We start from the raw sequence: 21,096 nt of genomic DNA, 5'->3' as shown, positions 1-21,096 counted from the left end.
TTAGCTCAATGCTTACATGTAATAATAAGCATATAGAAATTGGATATCGATATATTGTTGTTGTCATTGTTAATAATCTTGCAGAAGTTTGTGGAATAGGTTTATTCTAAAAGGATGTAGTAAATGTCTGCTGTTCTACCCATCAAAATTGCACAGATATCAAATCCCCAACCTCCGAGTTACGCAGTCCGGTTTGGGGGTGCGCCCGGGAAGGTTCTCGGGGTTTCAACTGCTTGATTTTTTCAAAAGCAAAGCCATTTAGGAAGGAGCATTTGCCACAGTCTTCAACTGAGAATCCTCACCATAGGGAAGAATCCTGTGCGATTCACTGGAGAGGTTTTAGAAGTCCATTTTAAAGATATGCTGTCATGTTTTTGTTGCATGGTTCTAATGTTGACAGATTACAGAAGCATTCTAATGAATCTGAAAATTGCTTTAAAAAGCCTGAATATCAAATTGAAAGGAAAAATTCAGAGACTCAATAAGCATATTTACGGGATGAGATTTTTGTTTTAAAGATTTTATTGGGGAAAGGGAACAGGACTTTATTGGGGAACAGTGTGTACCTCCAGGCCTCTTTTCCAAGTCAAGTTGTTGTCCTTTCAGTCTTAGTTGTGGAGAGTGCTGTTCAGCTTCAAGTTGTTGTCCTTTCAGTCTTAGTTGTGGAGGGCGCCGCTCAGCTCCCGGTCCAGTTGCCGATGCTAGTTGCAGGGGGCGCAGCCCACCATCCCTTGAGGGAGTTGAACCAGCAACCTGTGGTTGAGAGGATGCACTCCAACCAACTGAGCCATCCGGGAGGCAACTCAGCTCAAGGTGCCGTGTTCAATCTTAGTTTCAAGGGGAGGAGCCCACCATCCCTTGCAGGACTCCAGGACTTGAACTGGCAACCTTGTGGTTGAGAGCCCACTGGCCCATGTGGGAACCGAACCGGCAGCCTTCGGAGTTAGGAGCACGGAGCTCTAACCTCCTGATCCACCGGGCTGGCCCTACTGGATGAGATTTAACAGTTTGTGGTCTTCAGGACCTCTGTAATCACTGAGTCAGTCAAAATCCACCTCATACTCACTTACCCTAAACAAGCCTTCTGAGTATTTCTGGGTTTGTGGCTTTTAGCGGCAACATTGTCAATTATCCGTTAAAAGACCAAAGGAGATCTATTTCCCTTTTGTGATTCAGATCTACACATCACAAGGCTTTTATACTATGCAAAATATCTCGGAAAACTAGGTATTTTATGCCAGTGAGTGATATGAAAAATCTAGACCCATAAACAACTAACAAGGCGTCCTACATGTAGAAGGTCTAGATGTGTATGCAGCACACCCTTTGGGACTTATGGATTTTCACAACAAGCCCATTTGTACCCAGGAGCTCCTCCTCCCTTTCACTGTCTATTTACAGTTCTCAAATAGGCTAGTGTTTTACTATTGTCTATAGTACTCATGTAGGAAGATTATTTCCAATAAATGCCATGCCTTTATTAAATCTGATGGATCCATTCTGGAAATCATTTTTATCAGTCTACAAATAATTCCCATTGGTGACATCTGGTGGTCAATGATTCTGAAAGATTGGACATTATAATATTAACTAAATACTTTGGATATTAACAATATTATTCTATGACAAACAAGCTTGCCCCAAAACAACCCTGTATGGTTACTTTCCGAAGGGAATGATGACTTCTTATCCGCAGCTGGAGGGGCTGCAACTTCTTAGATTTTAAGGTCCCCCATGCTGGCTTTCCTAGACAACTCCTATATGCAGCTGACAAATCCAGACTCCTCATCTTTAGGCCAATGCTATAGTAACCACAAGCTACGAATGGCTATAGAGCGCTTGAAATGAGGCCAGTCTAAATTGAGATTGCTGAAAGTATAAAATACACACTTTAGTTCAAAGACTTTGCATGAAAAAATGTAAATTATCTCAGTAATAATCTATTTTCCATTGATTACATGCTGAAATGATTATTATTTTGTACATACCAAGTAAAATAGATTATTAATATTAATTTTATCTTTTTTTAAAAAATGTGACCATTTGACAATTTAAAATTCTGTATGGGGCATGTGTTAAATTTCTATTGGATAGTGGTGCTCTAACCAGTCTATTTTCCCACTGATATTATTGTTCTCACGTTGTCCTAGAAAAAGGACCCACACTGTATGTTCAGCAGACAGCCTTGGTGTTGGCACAGCTCTCTGAGTGAGATTCAGGCCTTCTTTTCTTGTGTTGACTTTTGTGGATCAACTAGATCCTTTCAAGTATTTTGGGGGGACTTTTTTGCTCCCATTTGCCCCCTATCTTTTTTGTAGCTCTAGAGACAGTTTATTCTAGGGTCAATTTAGCTATACTGCTAAGGCATGACCCTTCTGGCATCTTACCAAATGCTCTGAATATTCAAAAAAGCTTCTTCACACTGACCGGTTGAAACTGGACTGTCTCCCTTTCCTGCATAAGCTTTGGGAACTGTTCAGCTGGAGCTTGGTAGCTTTTTGCCTGTCTTTGTCCAGTCTTATCCTATCCATGCACATCTTGTTATTTAGCAGCAAACTCCCTATGCAGATTTCTGGAACTCTTTTTTTGCATTATCTTCCTTTTTTGTGGTAGTGGACCCCACAAATTCCAGCCATCTCAGTCTTCCCAAACTCTGATTTTTAGGTCTTTGATTCAGTTCTCTCTTTGGTGAAACCCTTTCTGTGTTACAATCTTGAAAATGATTATATGGAAAGCTGGGGCATTAGTAGGTCCTGCCTTATTTGTTTTCCTTGTCTCAGGGATCATAGCCCTTTGCTGTTTTTTTTTCCTGCGTCTTAAAACAGTTATTTCATATCATTTATCCCATGGTAGGGCAAATTCATTCCCTAATCCATTATGATAGAAGAAGAAGCTCAATAAAAAATTTTAATTCACTATTTCCTAGTCAAATGTTAGTTTATCTACTCCTTTATTTTTCTTTCCATAGTTACCATACATCTTACAACATACATCCTTGACTTATGAAGTGCAGTATATTATCTTATCACTTCCTGAACAATGCAAGAAACAATATTAGAACATTTTATTTAACTTCTCATAGACCTTTGTGCTATTTTTGTCCTATGTTTTAAATTTTCTTTTTCAGTTTCTTGTTCTCTCTCTCTCTCTCTCTCTCTCTCTCTCTCTCAATATGTATATAGTTGACCCCAAGACATATTTTTGAAAAAAAATTATTGGGGAATATTGGGGAACAGTGTATTTTTCCAGGACCCGTCAGTCATTTTCCTTCAATCTAGTTGTGGAGGGTGCAGCTCAGCTCCAAGTCCAGTCACCTTTTACAATCTAGTTGTGGGGGGCACAGCCCACCATCCCATGTGGGAATTGAGCCAGCAGCCCTGTTGCACTGGAACCAACTGAGCCATCCAGCCTCCCAAGACATAGTTTTATTTAGATTTCTCTATAGTTTTATTCTTTCCATTAGTTCTCTTTCCTTTTGTTATTTCCATGCTTTCATCTATTATTATTCTGCCAGAAAACCCTATGGTAACATCTCTTTACATATAGGTCTATTTCCGGCGTATCCCCCAAAATAAGACCTAGCTGAACCATCAGCTCTAATGCATCTTTTGGAGCAAAAATTAATATAAGACCCATTCTTATTTTACTATAATATAAGATGGGGGTCTTATGTAATATAATAATATAATATAATATAATATAATATAATATAATATAATATGATATGATATAAAATACTGGGTCTTATGTTACTTTTTACTCCAAAAGATGCCTTAGAACTGATTGTCTGGCTAGGTCTTATTTTTGGGGAAACATGGTATATATTAGAGCACAATTGTATCAGCTTTTATTTATTTGAACATGTTTTTATTTCATCTTCATTTTTTGAGTAAATCTTTGGTTGGATACAGAATTTTAGTTCGACAGTTTTTCTTTTTTTTCAACATTTTCAAGATTTTTTTGATTTCATCTACTGTTGAGAAGTCAGCTTTCAAACTTGTTGGTACTCAGTAATGTATACTATTCTGTGTTCTTTTTAAGTTTGACTATATATCTTTTATTTCTGTAATTTTACTATGGTAGGTTTGGGTATGGGTTTTCTTTTCATGTATTCTGCTTGGGAATTACAGTACATGTTATAGCTGTGGTTTAGTGTTTTTCATTAGTTGTAGAAAATTATTGGTCATTAGCTGTTAAAATATTGCTTTTCTTCATTTCTCACTCCTTTTGTGCTGAAACTTCAAGGTATGTTAGAAATTTTTACCCAGCCCCAAATGTTTCTTAAGCAGTGTTCTCCATTGTGAATTACAATTTGTGGAGAAAATCTGAGCTTGAGACGATGATCTCCTCCTCCTGAATTTACTTTTGCTTCTGGTAGGCAGTTAGGCTAGGGTAGATCACTGTAAATGGAGTGAGCCGATTTGAAGCTGGATTTAGCCTTTGTGAACACTCACTTTAGACATAGACTGTAATCCTTTGTTTTTTTCCCACTGAAGGCCTTCAGTATTTAACCTGTCCCTTCTCCTTAGAAGGCAGGCCCTAGACATAATTTTTTTCCCTCCAAACCCTATGAAACTGCTGAGTGTTCTGCTAAGCTTCTCATCCTCACTGTTGAAGCTTTCACACTGGTTAAGAGAAGTTCCCAACATTTGCCTCACCCTCTCTGAATTTCCCTTTTCTTCTGGAATTGTGCTCCCCTTAGGTGTTTACTTTAGGAGCTCTCCATTGCCTTCAAAGAAATGATTTGTTTTGTTTGTTTCTTATCTTTAAGTTATTATTAGTGGTGTGTCAATCCTGAACAACTAATTCATCACTTTCTAGGAAAGGTGATTATTCCTTATTTTGGATTTAGAAGGGTAAAATATAGAACATGTCTTCTTCACCAACTGGAAAGTACACTCCAAGAGGGCTGCTCTCCTGCCCTTCATGTCTGCTGGATTGTTGTCAGTTGTTCAAACTGGCCATACTTTCTCCTGCCTCACAGCCATCACATTTGCTGTTTCCTATACCTGGAATGCTATGGTGCCTCTCTTCATCTAACAGACTCACACCCATCTTTCAGGTCTTGATTTAAACATTATTTCTCAGAGAAGTCTTCCTTCACCTCCCAGGCTAGGCTAGACTCCTCTGTATTTTTCTTACAGTAATATGCACACTTAGAATTATTAAATTAATTTTAGTATATAATATAATGTTAATTGAATGTCTGACTTACCCAGACAGGAATTCAGTCTGCCTCCTCAGACTGTGCCAACACAATGCCTGTCACATAGTAGATGTTCTCAAAATAAATCAAATCTGTGCTGGCTTGCTTTAAGCTAGATTAATATTTCTCAAAATGTGTTCCATGAGAAAGGGATTCTAAGGTCAAATAACTTTTGAAAACATTTCATAGTCTATCTGCCTCTAGGAAAATCACAATAGGCATCAGCATTTTAAAAAATCTTGGAAATTTCATAGTAAATAAAGCTGTTTAACTTTGCTTATTCTTAAGACTAAAAAAAAAAAACCCTACATATTTATTCTGCAGAATGCACTTCAAAAACAAGTTGGTTAGATAATTTTTAGAAATGGAAACTCAGAGTATTTAAGTTTTAGGAAAATAAAATTCATGCCAAAATGAGTCAAAATATTACAAATTCTGGATAAATGAAATCAAAGAGACTTAAAGGACAACTCCATGTGAACAACATTTGTAGGACTGGAGTTCAGCTGACATGGACAAAAGATTTCCTACCTTCAGTTTACTATGGTCTCTATAACTTCATAAATTTCATGAAACAAGTTGGTTTTAAGGATTGATCCCAATGGACTGTCGTCACGAGCTGGCATACTATATATTGAACTGACTGTTTTAGTCACACGTGATTCTTCTGCAGTTAGGTAGACCTAGTGAATATGTTACATTTCCCAGATTTCTGTTGATAGTTAACCAGTCCTTGCATCAAAGATGGATGATATGAGAAGTAAAATCAGATGGAAACAGTATTTGACTGGTAAATGAAACAATTTTCTTTTCAGAGAATTCCCAGTGGGTAATTGTAAATTGAAAATTGTTTCATCATTAAGCAAGCGATAACTAATTTGCATTTATTCCTATTGACTTTTCCTGTTCTTTTGCTCTTTTTCTGGCTTCTTTCTTCGTTTGATGAATTTGGAAATAATCACTAGAAATAAACTATGATTACATTCCACATCTGTGTAACTGTTCCTTTTCTAGTCCTTCGGCTGTTTTTCTCCTGCTTCAAAATACATTTTACCCTTAAGATTCTATGCTAAATCCCCTCTCCTTCCCTCGACTTCCCTCTCCTGTTTCATTCTTCCCTTGTTTCTCTCAATCCTCATGGCTCCTTTCTTCTTTATCATAAATATATTGTTGACTGTTCAGTAATAGTGGTAACTTTAATGCATCATGGAAATGTGGGGCATGTAGAAATGGTGTGGCACATAGTCAGGACAGCAAAATCAAGCTGAACACAAATAAAAAGTGTAATGGAATTGTTCTGAACCTCACACCTTTTCCATTAGCTCTCACTGTCATCGAATATACCCTTTAGAATTCACAACTATATCTTGCTTCAGGATATCAAGTATGCCTTTTCTTCACAATCGCCCAATGCCTGTTGGCTATTGACTCCACCAAACTCCATTTCTATTAAATATTCGAATAATGATTGCCATATAGTGTTTGAGATGCAGTGATACACACTATGGCACCATTTGTCATCTGTATGGATGAATCTCAAATCTCTGTGTTTTCATCCATTACAACTGGTCTTCAATCTGAGCTGTCTTTTGGACATGTTCTTGTGATTATTCCAATAGTAGCTCAAATTCATTATGTTCAAACGTTAACTGAATATCCATAATACTTCTAATTTAGTACTTGGCATATGATAAGCACTCAAAAAATTTCATTTTTCTTTCTTGCATTAAACACACTTGTTCTCATGATTCTGTCATTTATTTATTTATTTATTTACAAATGATACCCTGTATTCCTCATCATCTACACTAAGAAAACCATCACCTTTCTTCTTGATTATTTTTTCTCCTCATTTTTCCCTTCAATAAATATTTACCTCCTATGTTTTTAAGAACCTATGTTGGGGTACAGCAATTAGAAGGACACAGTTATGCTCTTCATAAGTTAGCAATCTAATGGAGAGCCACGTAGAAAGACAACTAATAAAGTGACAAGTTGACTCTTAAACAACACTGTTGTTAACTGAGGGGGGGGGGTCCACTCAACACCCGGATTTTTTTCAGTCAATACTGTTGGCCTTTTGGTTCTGTGGGTTTTTCATCCATGGATTCAACCCCATGCAGATCAAAAACAGTGTTTCCACATTCCCAACCATGGATCAAAAATACTGTTCTCAACCTGCGGTTGATTGAATCTATGAATGTGAAGTGCTGACTGTAGAGTGAAAAGTTATACATGGATTTTCAACTGCACTGGATCGGTGTCCCTAACACCAGCATTGTTCACGGGTCAACTGCATAGAGGTAAGTGTAGGGTAGGATGGGAGCACGGAAGAGGATACTAACCCAGCTTTGGGGAGTCACAGAAGATTCTTCAGAAAAGATGACAATTATCCTGAGTTATGAGACTCTAAAGAATTATCCCAGAGAGAGTGAGGAAGGTCATTGGTGGCAGGAAGAGCTTTTCAGGAATTAGAAGCAAATGTGTGAAGTGAACACACCCCATTCTGGTTTAAGAGAAGCAGAGGTTGCAAAGACCAACAAGGGCATGCACAGGTCAAGACAGTCCTTTAAATTAAAGAGTGCACATCTGGAGGGCTGAATGCCAGTGAGTAGTCAGTATTGGTCAGGGCTGTGTGACTGGCTCTGGCCAATGGGCCATGAGGGAATATGCTTCATTCCCGTCTTTCTTTCCCTGCCACATCAGGCTAGGAAGTGGGCTTTTTCAGATGCTGCAGTTGTAGGACAGTGGAGGCCCCACCAGCCTGTGTTGCTGAATCACCATACAAGTATCAGTTAACCCTCAGGGGTATTCTGACCTGGATCAGAGAGCCCTGCTGAGATTTTGGGATCATTTTTTACCACAGAAGAATATTGGCTGTCTTAATATATTCATACATAGAAAATCTTTCCTTATACTCAATCTAGAGTTACCACCCCCTTCTCAACCATCATCACATAATCACATAATTCATAGCAATTATCACTACATAGAAAGAAACTATCTTTCATTTGTTTGTTGGTTATATTTCTTTTGTAGAATATGAACTCTACAAAACAATAAACTGTTCTCTTGTTTACCTTTGTATCCCAGAGTCTAGGTCAATGCTTCGTATATAACATGAAAAGTACTATTTTGAACTGAGGGCAATTTTATAGAAAAAGTGAGCCAAAGGCACAAGACTAACTTGTTTTATAAACTGCTTACAGAAAGAAAAATTTGATTTTATTTCTTACATATGATGCACATTGGAAGGAGAGAGTGGAAGGTATTATATTAATGATTTCGATCAGAGATAGAGAGGCCTGAGCACCTATTTGGGTGTGAAGATAGCAATAAAGGAGCTCAGAATTCAATTAACTTGAATCATTGTTGTTGTCATTACTGATTACACACCTTGTGATAATAATAAGTTATTGTAGCAGATTTGAGGACTTCTTCTGGTATTTTATGGTTTGTGTGTAGATCTTTCAGATAGCCATTTTGTTGTTTGTTTCACACAAGTACATTTTCATTCCTGATCTCTGCTAGTGCTAGAACTTCTGCCCCTATTGCTCTTATTGATTTTCCTAAATTAAGATATAAAGTTACCATGACAGATAACAAAGCCTTATATCTGGAGACTAGATGATGTTAAATAAAGAAATGCCCTAGTTTCTGACTCATGACCCATGAATTTGGGAGCAAAGTATGAGGTCACTAATCAAACAAATTAGTGGCATTGCCAATGACCTCTAAGACAACATGATGAATGCTCTTCGAAACAATAAGTCTACAGGAAATGTTAAGATGTAGCCATTAAAGTCAAGAATTGCAAAGTATTTGCTATCTTTCCTTACTTAACTTGAATTATTGCTCGTAATAAATTATTGAGTCATATATAATTTAGTTTGAGTTCTGTCTCTTTCATTTGCCTGGGTGACATTAGTCAAGTTTCTGAACGTTGTCATTGTCTGTAGTTGTAAAATAGGACTAATAAATTGTTCTATGAGGTTATGGTAAGAATTAAATGGTTTGAACTAGTAAAGGGCTCACCACAGGCCTGGACTAAATGATATTAGTGATTACTTTGAATATAATATATTTGAAATATTACCCAATGTGTTTTCTCTTATTGGTAGTCCAATGGAATCCTTCCATGGGACGGTAAATGGGAGGGTCAATGTCACATATTTGTTTTGTTCTTGTCTCTTTCTGTTTGACAGAAAATAGAGAACATTTCTGGTACTGGAAGGAGGAATATGGTTTATTAGACTATTGTTCACATATATTCACCTACCTCCTCCTTGTCTCCATGAATGGGGTATACATTACTAGCTCATTTATGTTACATTTGGTCACGTGACTTGATTTGGCCAAGTCAAATAGGTGGAAAGTACTTTAGTCAATGGGAGGCTGACAGATGTGACATAAGCACAGGAAATGTGTTCTTCATGTGTTTGGGCTTGACCTTTTGCACGTCTGCCATAGTCCTAAGAAGAATGTGTCCTGGCTAGTCCACTAGACCAGGGAGGATAAGAAACCAGAGAAGCTGCTTGAGATCCCAACTTCATCTTGGGATTAAGCCAATCAAGCTTGCTTAGGTTCACTAATCCCCTGCAGATATATGAGTGAAGATATATGATGCTTGTTTTAAGCCACTCCATTTTTGGAATGACTTGTTACACAGCATTACTGTGGCAATAGATGACGGATAAAAGAGAGTCAAAGAGAAAGAAGTCATAAGAAGAGCTAGGAGTGAGAGGCAAGATCTTGGCCATCCTTTTCTTTTGGAGAGAAACCCTGGGAATGTGGGGAGGCAAGTAAAAATACCAAGTATTTTTGTGTGAATCCACAGCTTCAGACCAATGCTTCACTTTCTCATATGTAAAATAGGAAGACTGCAAGCATTTTACAGAAACTGTCTGGTGCAGTGTAACATCCAACATGGTGCAGGAACAATAAAGTAGCATCAGTGGAGGGAGGTGCTGCTTAGATGGTCCTAAGATTGCTTTTTAAGTCACCCTCAGCTTGAATGTGACATGTCAGGGACCCCAAATTTCCATATGTTCCAGGGTAGAGAAGAAGTTTTGAGAACATGGGTGGACCTAAATAGGCTTAAGGCAACAACAAAGAGATGGCAGAGTGATGGAAGAATATGACAGACCACAGATTTCAGTCATAGGCTTCAGTACAATGGTCACCCAAGCCAGAAGGGGTCACCCACACATCAATAGATGGCTACTGTGGATATCTGGTAACCAGACAGAATTGGAGGCATCTTAGCTTAGTCCAGTGAAAATTGGGAGGATAGCACAAGCAGAAGAAGCTCCCTACTCCTCCTGCCCTCTGTATTCTTATGCTCAGCTGTATACTCAGACATCATCTTGAGCAAGAGAAGACTGTGAATCCCTGTTGAAGAGGTTAAGAACCTGACAGAATTTAAGCCAAATGGTAGTTTTACTAAACTAGAAGAAACTGTGTTGTCCATTGCCATCATCTGGAATTTGAGCACTAGAGCAAGATAAAGTCAAATTATAGTAAATAAAGGCTTTTTCTTTTTTGCACATCTTAATGATAGCACGTATTTTGGCTTCAGTATAATATCGGTCATCATCATCATCATCATCATCATCTCAATTGGAAGAATCATCTGGTCGAATCTTCTAGTAATTCATGAATCCTCTTAAGTACCATCAGAGACACAGTATTTACTTTCTCATTTTATTTTTGTTTAGAAATATTCCTTATATAGAACTAAAAGTTATCTTCCTGTAGCTCACAGCCGTAGTCTTATTTCTATCTCACCGAGTCACATAGAAATTTCTATTCCCTCTTCCTCATGACAGACGGACTTATCTCATACATAATAAAAGAGAAAAAAAGTGACTAATATTTATCATTTGTCTATAGATTTAATCATGTTTCTCATATTTAATTATAGTTTGTACATTTTCAAATGAAAGCATCAAAATTGAGAATTGTCACAAATTGAAACTGGGGGTTAAAAAATTGTGTACAAAATACAGGATTTAGAAGCATTAGCTCAACAGAAGTTCCTATAAAAAATACCTGAAGATTTAATTGATTAAAAGATTAATATGGTATTGAAAGAGCAAGCATCGTATGCTGCTTTAAAGAAAAGGCAGTATCTCATGTGATAAAAAGTAATTGTTTCAGTGTTTTCTATATTGGTTGTCCATATATAAATTATTTTAATATCCAGTCTTTCCTTCAACTTTTCCACATCCAATCCAATACCAACTTCTGCTATGTCTACTTCCTTAATAATATTTGAATCAGTTCTTTCTCTCCTCCTGCACTGCTACTATCTGAGTTTGCACTACCATTATTTTGCAATTTGGAGTCCTACAATAGTCTTCCTGTTGGTCTCTCTCCTCTGGTTTTCCACATTGAAACAAGGAAAATCTTCCTAAAATGCCAGTGTGGTCTTGTTTCTTTCATATTTATCCTAAGGCACACTGAATCTACTCTTACCACAAAGAATCCTAATTTCTTCATACCTCTCCTGGTGTGAGTTTCTGGCTGTGTTGAGTGTCATTTTAGAGATTAAAGGTATACATTTTTCATACATGACTTCTGAATTAAAAGCCCAATATTCCATAGAGTTCAATCAAAATTTTTCAGTGCCAGAGAAAGATCTGACTGGGCTGGACTTATTAAATTACGAATTAAATGTTGATCTCAAGTGGGAGCCTGGATGGATTTTTTTTTTAGAGGCGATTTTGAATTTGCCTGATTTTTGAGCAACTGCCTGGTAGAGTTTGATTCCACTGTCATATTTGAGATAATCACCATTGTTGTTCTCTATCATTTTTATTTTGATTAATTTTCAAGATAGAGAGAAAAAAATTGTATCACCTTAACAGTTAGCACAAAAGTTCCTCTCAGAGAGAGAATTATCTTAATTTGAAAAATACTTTGACAGGTGTTTGGGCCTGAAGATGAGCTCTTTGTGAATTAGACTGAAGCTGGAAGTAAGGATGAAGAAGAGAAAGGATCTACCTTATATAATATAATAATAATAATTTTAAAAGTCAGAGTTGAAGTTGGGAGGACTGGTTGAGGAACAGAGATTTCTGCATTCAAAAATACAGTAATCTGTTACTGTAGCATGATCTAGCCTATATTGATGAATATAATCATTTTAAATTCAGACATAAATTATAAAGAATGTAAAGAAAGAAGAAAGCTTTAGAGAAAAAATAGCAACTCTTAAAATAAATTTCTCCTCTCCCAAATTATTGCCAAAAATATACAGCACGGTGACCTTTTGAGCAATCTGGAAGCTGAAAGGGTTGATCAGTGATTGTGTCAATATCAAATGCCAAAGTTTTAAATTTTGGTTTCTAAAAGTTTTAATAATAAATTTGTACTAATTATTTAAATTTTTATAATAATGTTTTTTATGTATTGTTATGTCAAAAATGTATATTTTTGTGGTGATGTGTTTTTGGCCAAATTATTTTTAACAATTTTTTATTTGACATTCAGCCAAAATGTGTATTCAGTTTACCTTTACTTTAGCAATACCATATCTCTCAACCTCAACTACCGTCTGAACCCTGAAATACATTTTTTCAAAACTGTTTTTTAAAATTTATCTTGATAACAGGTAAAAACAGGTATATAGATATCTATATTTATATCTATATACCTGTTTTTAGAGATGGAGGAGAGAAATTTATTAATGGTTGTGGCGTGTTAGATGCTGATTGAATGCTTTCTGTATAATTTACTGCTCACAATAAGTCTATGTAGTAAGTATTATTTTTATTCTACAGGGAAATAAACTGAGGGTTAGAGAAATTAAGTAAATCCTTTATGCTTTGTACTTGAGTTGAATTCAGGATCCACAACTTTCTAGCAGTAGAACTTGGGGAAGTTATTTTATGTTTCTATACTTTAGTTTTATATGTATAAAGTGGAGGTTTAGTAGCATCAACATCATAGGGTTCTTATAGGAAATTAAGTGAGATAAATGTAAAGCAGTTAGCATGCGACTTGGCGCTCAGTAAGCACTCTAACAATCTTTATTTTCTCCCTTTTTCCTTTCTCCTTTTTTACTTTTGCGCAAATCCCCCAGAGTTAGTGAAAGGGCTTACCTAGTAAGCCCTTTGTATCCTAGTTCATACAAGCTCATCTTGTATCCTAGTTCATTCCTACCTAGTTCATCTTGTATCCAAACTCCAGGATTTTTTGTTTTACGTACCTCTGCTGATTATTTGTGCTACCAGTCACACATAGATTCTTTAAAAAAAAAAAAAAATCTTATTGAGCAGCTCTATAATCTTTGTGTCCTAAGGGTATGGTATTAATGTTATTATTATGATTATTGTTTTCCTGCTTAACATGCTACCTCAACTTCTTCCAGCAAGAATGTATTTCTTTCCTTCGAGGATCCACTCTTTTCTCACTACCCATTACATTTGATCTGGTGGGGCTACCAATTCAACATCTTGGTGCCCTGGTCAAAGATGTGAGCGCAAGATCTATCATAGGAGTGTATCCTTCCAGGTGCAATGATGATTCTGACAGTTAGACATGAGACGCAAATGAGATGTTTTAATAGAGACTGACTCCATCTTTGGCGTTTGACTGATGACAAGCTTTTAAGCCTTATTCCTCCTCATCCCTCCTGCATCTCGTCTAAGATAGCTTATAAGAAAGACCAGTGTTTCTCCTTTGTTGCTGGTGGGAAATTCAAATGAGATAAGCTCCTGCCCAAACATGAGAACCCTCGCCCTGGCCTCACCGCGTAGTCATAATAAAAGCCAGTCCCCTTTTCTTACTCTTTCAAGCTATTTTCTGATCAGCTTGGAAAACCTATTCCATTGTCCCCAGAAATCATCAATATGTAAATAATAAGCCTTTTTCATACTCTGCTGGGGTGTGTGAGGTGTCACATCAGTGTTGACAACTAATCCAAACTTCAGGTAAGGATTCATCCTGCTTCCGGAGAATGGCAGTAACAGATATAAAGTGGACTCTTACTCTACTTCAATTGTGAGCTCTAATGATCTGACCCCTAGCTGCCAATTGCCACATCTCCTACAACATGGACAGGTCTGAGAGACAGAACCAACATCCAGAGAGAAGCACGAGTCAGTGAGAGTCTTGATGGCACTGTTTAAGTCATAGGGTCCAGCCCCAACTTCCCAGTTACATGAACCAATAAACCCCCCTTTGTGGCTTAAACTAATTTGTTGTTTTTCATAACTTCCTATGAAAAGAATACTGACTTATAGAGAAGAAAACTTTATTCGAAAAAATATCTTAATACGAGGTCTGACAATTACGTTCGTGAACTTGTTGCAGTGATGTTGCTAACCATTTTTTGATATCAGAGGGATTATTCATTATGAATTTGTACCAGTTGGGCAAACAGTTAACAACATTTACTAATTTAGAAGTGCTGAAAAGGCTGCCTGAAAAAGTTAGATGACCTGAACTTTTTGCCAACAATTCATGACTCTTTCATCACGACAATGCACCAGCTCACATGGCACTGACTGTGAGGGAGTTTTAAGCCAGTAAACAAGTAACTGTATTGGAACACCCTCTCTACTCACCTGATCTGGACCCCAACGACTTCTGTTTTTATACAAAGATAAAGGAAATATTGAAAGGAAGACATTTTGATGACATTCAGGACATCAAGAGTAATACGATAACAGCTCTGATGGCCATTTCAGAAAGAGGTCCAAAATTGCTTTAAGGGTGGACTAGGTGCTGGAGTCGGTGCATAGCTTCCCAAGGGGAGTATTTTGAAGGTGATCATAGTGATATTCAGTAATGAGGTATGTAGCACTTTTTCTAGTATGAGTTCGCGAACTTAATTGGCAGAACTCGTAGGCTCTAGGGATAAAAAGTGAGATCCCAAGGCCCTGAGAATTGAAGAACAGTTTAGAAAAGGAGCCTGAATTGCTCTGTATGAGGTGAGGGGGAATATATATATATATATATATATATATATATATATATATATATATAAAATATATAGCATATATATAGCATCTATCTATCTATCTATCTATCTATCTATCTATCTATCTATCTATCTATCTAGCATATATATATTCTTGTTGTAGAAAAATGAGAAAAGTATGCTACATAGGGGTAATGCCAAGAGAGGGATATCTGGTGACAGGATGGATGAAGAGTCCTTGGAGAAAGGAATGTCTAGTAAGAACTAGATATTGCTATGTGGTTCCTTCTCAAGATCCCTGATATTCAGTAAGGTGTTTTATTCTCATTAATGCTTTGATGTAGCTTTGTGGAAATGGATGCAGTGGCTGTTGTATTTCACATTTGGTTTGCTGAGGAGCAAAACAGAGAATACACCTATAAGAATGCAGAGAACGAATGATTTTATTCACAGAAACTCTAGGGAGTGATTTGGGCTTACGTAGTCTGTAGAATCAGGGGAGGGACTTTGGGGACAGTTTTTCTTAGAGCCCAAGTGGTGAACTATTTCATGCTGACGCCTGAGTTATATATAGCTTATAGTGAATAAGAATGGATCTAGTTTGTAGGCAGCGTTATTGGAATAAGTCACTATGAAAGCTGCATACTTAAAAAAACACCTTATGTGTTTTATTTAGTGATTTATTTCCTGTATGCACTAAGTGGTACTTTTGGCTTGCAAAAGTTCATTTTCTTTACGTGCCTAATTTATGTCCTTATCATAATCTAGGTACTAGGGAAAGTTCACTCATTATATGATCAAAAATTGATTTAAATAAAGCAGTACTGGCAAAAATCTAGTATAACAGATTCAAAAATTTTATTTTAGTTTCTTATAATTCCTTTATATTGATTTAAATAAAGGTCTCATTAATTTAGTTTTGCCATATTTTTGCTACATAGAATATCATAGTATAAGTATTAACCCAGTATGCTATATGAATATTCCAAATCTTTGTATAAAAACTTTTTCAAAGTCTGTTGTGTAGAGAAATCATATTACCTATGTGAGTTTACAAATGAACATTTTTATTTAAAAAAATGCTTAATAAACACACGAACTATTAAAATCTCAGAACTAGGAGCCATAAATATACTTTTCCCTTAATTATTTGATGAAGAATTGAGGCCCAGTGAAACTGAGTGGCTTGCTCAAACCCACATGCGGACGGACCTAAAACCAGAATATGGTATACCTGAATTTGATGAAATCATTTTTCCACCATGCTTTTCCCCATCTATTAAAATGAAGGAGGTGGGCTAGATAATTTTATGGTTCTTTTCTCCTTTGACATTATCCATTTATAAAACCTAAAGATTCAGGTAGTTTCTACATTTGTACCACAACTTCTGAGAAACTGGGAACAAATCATTACTTACCAGAACATAGGAGCTGAAATGTGTCTTATACATACCAGCTCTCCACATTTCTCCAATGGAGGAAACATCACACAATTTTTAGTCACTCCAGTGCCTTTCATTACATAGAATACTTTCTCTAGTTGCTCCCCCCTAACATTATCCCTGCACTTTGTGGAGGGTACTTTATTTCAGAAACAAACGGTTTCAACGTAAGAAAGGAATACAAAACCTTATGAAGTCGTCTGAACAATCAAGCAGCAAGGTATTATTTAACTCCTGTTATGTGTTACCCTTGGTACCAGAGGCTAGATTAGATAAAAAGGAAACGTAAGACTTGGACCCACATTCAAAGGGAGGAGGCACCTTCCTTCTTGTGGGTCTCTAGGAAATGAATTTTGAAAAACAGAAATAACACTAACATTTACTGAGTGAGATGCGAACTGTGCAATACAGCATTATTTCCTAAACTTGCCTGATGCTACTGCTCATTTGGGGAACTTACTGAGAATATTGATTGGGGAACCCTGCACCCAGGTCTTCTGAATCCTAGTCCCTGGAGTAGCGGTCTTGGAATTTGTGTTTTTAATGTATCCTGGGTGATATGTATCACTAGGAAAATTTTGAAAAACTGCTTTACACAAATACAACCTTATGTGTAGGTGTTATTTTATTTCCCATTTTACACATGAGATTGTTAAGGTTAATTAACTTGCTCAAGGTCACAGAACTGTGCAGTGACAGAAATAGGACTTGAACTTGGTCTTGCCAGAACCTATAGCCTGAGCACTTAAACTTTTATCCTGAATCTCTATTCATATTAACTGCAACTAATTATTGAGGGAACCCACAGAACTCCAGGTGTTTTCTATACACATATTTATAAATGCTGTAATATTCGATTTTTGAATTTACCATATCTGATTAACAGGGTATACCCATAAACAACAACAAAAAAAAAACGCATGACATTCCAGGTCCTAACATCTTGCCCCCCTTAGTGTTAAGAGAAGTCTAACATGTATGCAACACGTGCTCATAGTTGCTGTTATGTAACAGATCTCAGAAACTAAGAGCAAATTGAGTTAGTTTGGTGGCACCTGGAAAGATAGGTATGGCCATTTGAGGAAAAATGCCCCATCATCTTCTAGGACAGGCTTGGAGAGGCATAGGTCAACTGACTGGCCAAGAGTTAATCAGTGATGACACTGGGAAGAGCAGCGTAAACAGATAAACATTCTGAAGCAAGAGTATGTCACTTTCATCATGACAAGTAATCCCTGAGAGTGGAAATGTGAGCGAACAATCTTTAGTGATAAAAAACTCAGAGGAAAGGAGAATTTGCCACTCAGAAAGAAAAATAGAAAATCCTGTTTATAGGTAACTCCAAAGCAGAAGTTAAACTCTAAAATAGCTGCAGTCCCTTGTCAGATCAGCTCTTCCGAGCTTTCAAGCGGAATATCTATGTACTCATAAGGGATGGTGGGAGCCTTACATGATCAAAGGATGCTGGCTTGGGGAAGATCAATGAGCAATCTTTGGATGCTGCAGTTGACCACACAATTAGAGTGCAGCGAGCAGCCCAAGCCAGCAGATAACACAGCAGCAAAATGACCACATCAACACACCAGCTACTATGCAGGTAAATCATTATCAGTGAAGGGCAGTGTTATAAGACATCATGCCTGCTGACATGAAAAGAATATTTTCCCCTTTTGAGACTCTTATGGGTTGAATTGTTTTCCTCCAAAATTTATATGGTGAAGTCCTACCCCACCCTCTTATAGGAAAATAATGTCATTGCAGTTGTAATTAGTTAAGATGCGTAGGGTGCACCCCTAATCCCATATGATTGGTGTCCTTACAAAAGGGAGAAATTTGGACACAGACACACACACAGAAAGAACACCATGTGAAGTTGAAGGCTGAGATCACGGTGATGCAGCAGAAGCCAAGGAACGCCAAAGATGGCCAACAAACAACCAGAAGCTGGGAGAGAGAAATACAACAGGTTGTACCTCACTGCCCTCAGGAGGAACCAACCCTGCTGACACCTTGATCTAGGACATCTAGCCTCCAGAACTGTGAGGCAATACTTTTCTGTTGTTCCAAGGCACCCAATTTTTTTTGTACTTCGTCACAACAGTCCTAGCAAACTAGTGCAGTGACTGTAAATGATGATAAGAAAATTAAAAATAAAATAAAATAAAAACCTCCCCTAGGTGAATTTTGAGAACTGTGGAAGATAGTTGGCAGTGTGATATAAGTGAAAAATAAGACAGATCTGGGTTCAAACCATAGTTTTACCATGTTCTTAGTAAGCATTGTTGAGCAAGTTACTTAGCTTCTCTGAGCGTCAATGTCTTTAGAAAATGAGGAAATAGTATTTAATTTGTTGGGTTGTTGTAATGATTAAATGATAGCTCCCTTATTTCAATTACTGTTTCAAAAATGTTTTCTCCCATTCACTTGTTGATATGGATTATCTCACAACAAATCAATGTGTTACAATATTACTTCCATTTATGGGAAAGGGATTAGGCTTTGGGTTATTCAGTTAATAAGAGCTATTTTTAAACATAGGCCTGTCATGTAGGGCCAAGATCACAAACACTATACCTTTTACCTCCCTGAGTTATCTACCTAGTGAAGGACATATAATGTCTGTTGCATTTACTTTTTATCAATTATATACATGTGTATATATAATTTATTTTATATTTTTATTGTATTTATTGATTTTTTTCTTCTGTATTTTGACAGATTTGCTAACTGGGCTGTTTCCTTGGTTACTAGGTGGGAACTTACTTTGCATTAATTGCTACTCTAAAGTAAAAAAAAAATACTGTAAAATAATTCAACACAGCAACTTTTCTACTTCATTTAAATAGATCATTTTCTTATATGTAGCTTTCATGGAACTGTGGTATTAATGATTTACAATCTCTTTAAAAGATCCTATCTTATAATTGTTGTCTCTCTTAGAACCTATAACGGGGACTTGCACAAATTACATGAATAAAAAGTTTGTTGATGGTGCAGATCATTCATGCTAAACATTTAATTGCAAGTCCAGTATCTTAACAATACTGCATTTCACTGATTCTGTAATTCTTATTTTGAATGTGCAAATATTTTACTGAGCAAATTGGAAACAAATGACAAGTTTTATTATTGTATATTAATGTGAAGGTGGAATATAGGTGCTCATCTCTAGCTATGGAGCATCATTTCCTATCCCACAATATCAGGACCCTTTAAAAGAAGAAGAGATGCATGACCTTAAATGGTAGTTCCCCAATATCGTACACAATTCTATAAGATGTGGGTTGGAAGCTTATGATGCTAAATTTAGAAGCAGTTTGGTGACATTTATACTTGATGCCTGTCAGTGGTTCAGTTCATTGAGTCTCTTTAAACCCACATGGACAATTTAAAGACTTTACTTAACATTCTGCTTTTAGAGTACATTGAACCAAGACACTTAAGCTATGAATCACCATTTAGTTGTCTTTTCATTCTTGAGAACACTTCGTTCCCTCCAAATAAGAACCAACCTTCAAGAGGATAATTTTTCTGACAGGTAATACTAAGTGTACATGTTAGTTGCTTTCTATCATTTTTGCCGTTGTAAATGATTACCCTTAGAACCCAGCACGAATCCTGCCTGAGTTAGGGCAATGAGAACTGCCGGGTGAGTTTGGGAAAACAGTGCCCAGAGATGTGAGCACTTGCTGGGAATGAGTACTTGTATATGGGATGTGCGACAAGTTTTGCCTTAGTTTTCAAAAGCGATTGACATTTAAGAAAAAAAAAAAAAGAATAGAAAATAAATTCTAATCTTGAGACAGTTGCTCTGGTAATCATATTTTTAAATTTATTTTAAAGTAGAAAATAATTCTATAGTCATCATTCCATTTGAGAAACCAGTGTTTGATAATGGAAGTTCTGTGTGGCTCAATAAATGTTGTATAAGAGGAAAAGAAGTCTTGGGAATTTTCAAATGCTTCATACTAAAGTGTGCTTGGTGGCATATTTATGTGAAGTCTACATCTCCAGTCCTCTTGTTTTTAAGAACCTGAGGGAAAGTTTACTAATTTCTGTGGACCTTGAATAGCAATTTTAGAATATTAATCAATGGTACAATCGATTATACCATCATGATGGTACAGCATAAATGTTCAGAACTCTGGCTGTGGAGTTAGGCTACCTGGGGTTGAATCCCTATTAGCTTATTATTAGCTGTGCAAGCTTATTAGCCATATTCAAGTCACATAAGCTCTTCTATAACCTCCTCTGTAAGTTGACGATATCACTAGAACCCATTTCCTAAAGTTTTTGTGAAAATTTAATGAAGATAAAGCACATAAACCAAGTTGTCAGCATAATTCTTGGCATATCGTAAGTGTTCACATGTGTGGTACTCCTTCTTTCATGCCAGGGAGCAGGAGAATGTCCAGGTACACAGAAAGTAACCACGACACCCCCGGTGCTTTGTATTTCCATTTGCTTCTCTCTTGGCCATCGCTAGCTCAGGGAGATACACAGGAAGCCACAGCAGAGAT

This window comes from Rhinolophus hipposideros, assembly GCF_964194185.1.
Source record: "Rhinolophus hipposideros genome assembly, chromosome: 3".
Classification (NCBI taxonomy): Eukaryota; Metazoa; Chordata; class Mammalia; order Chiroptera; family Rhinolophidae; genus Rhinolophus; species Rhinolophus hipposideros.
The sequence above is the reverse complement of the archived record's forward strand: the minus strand, read 5'-3'. Positions refer to the sequence as shown.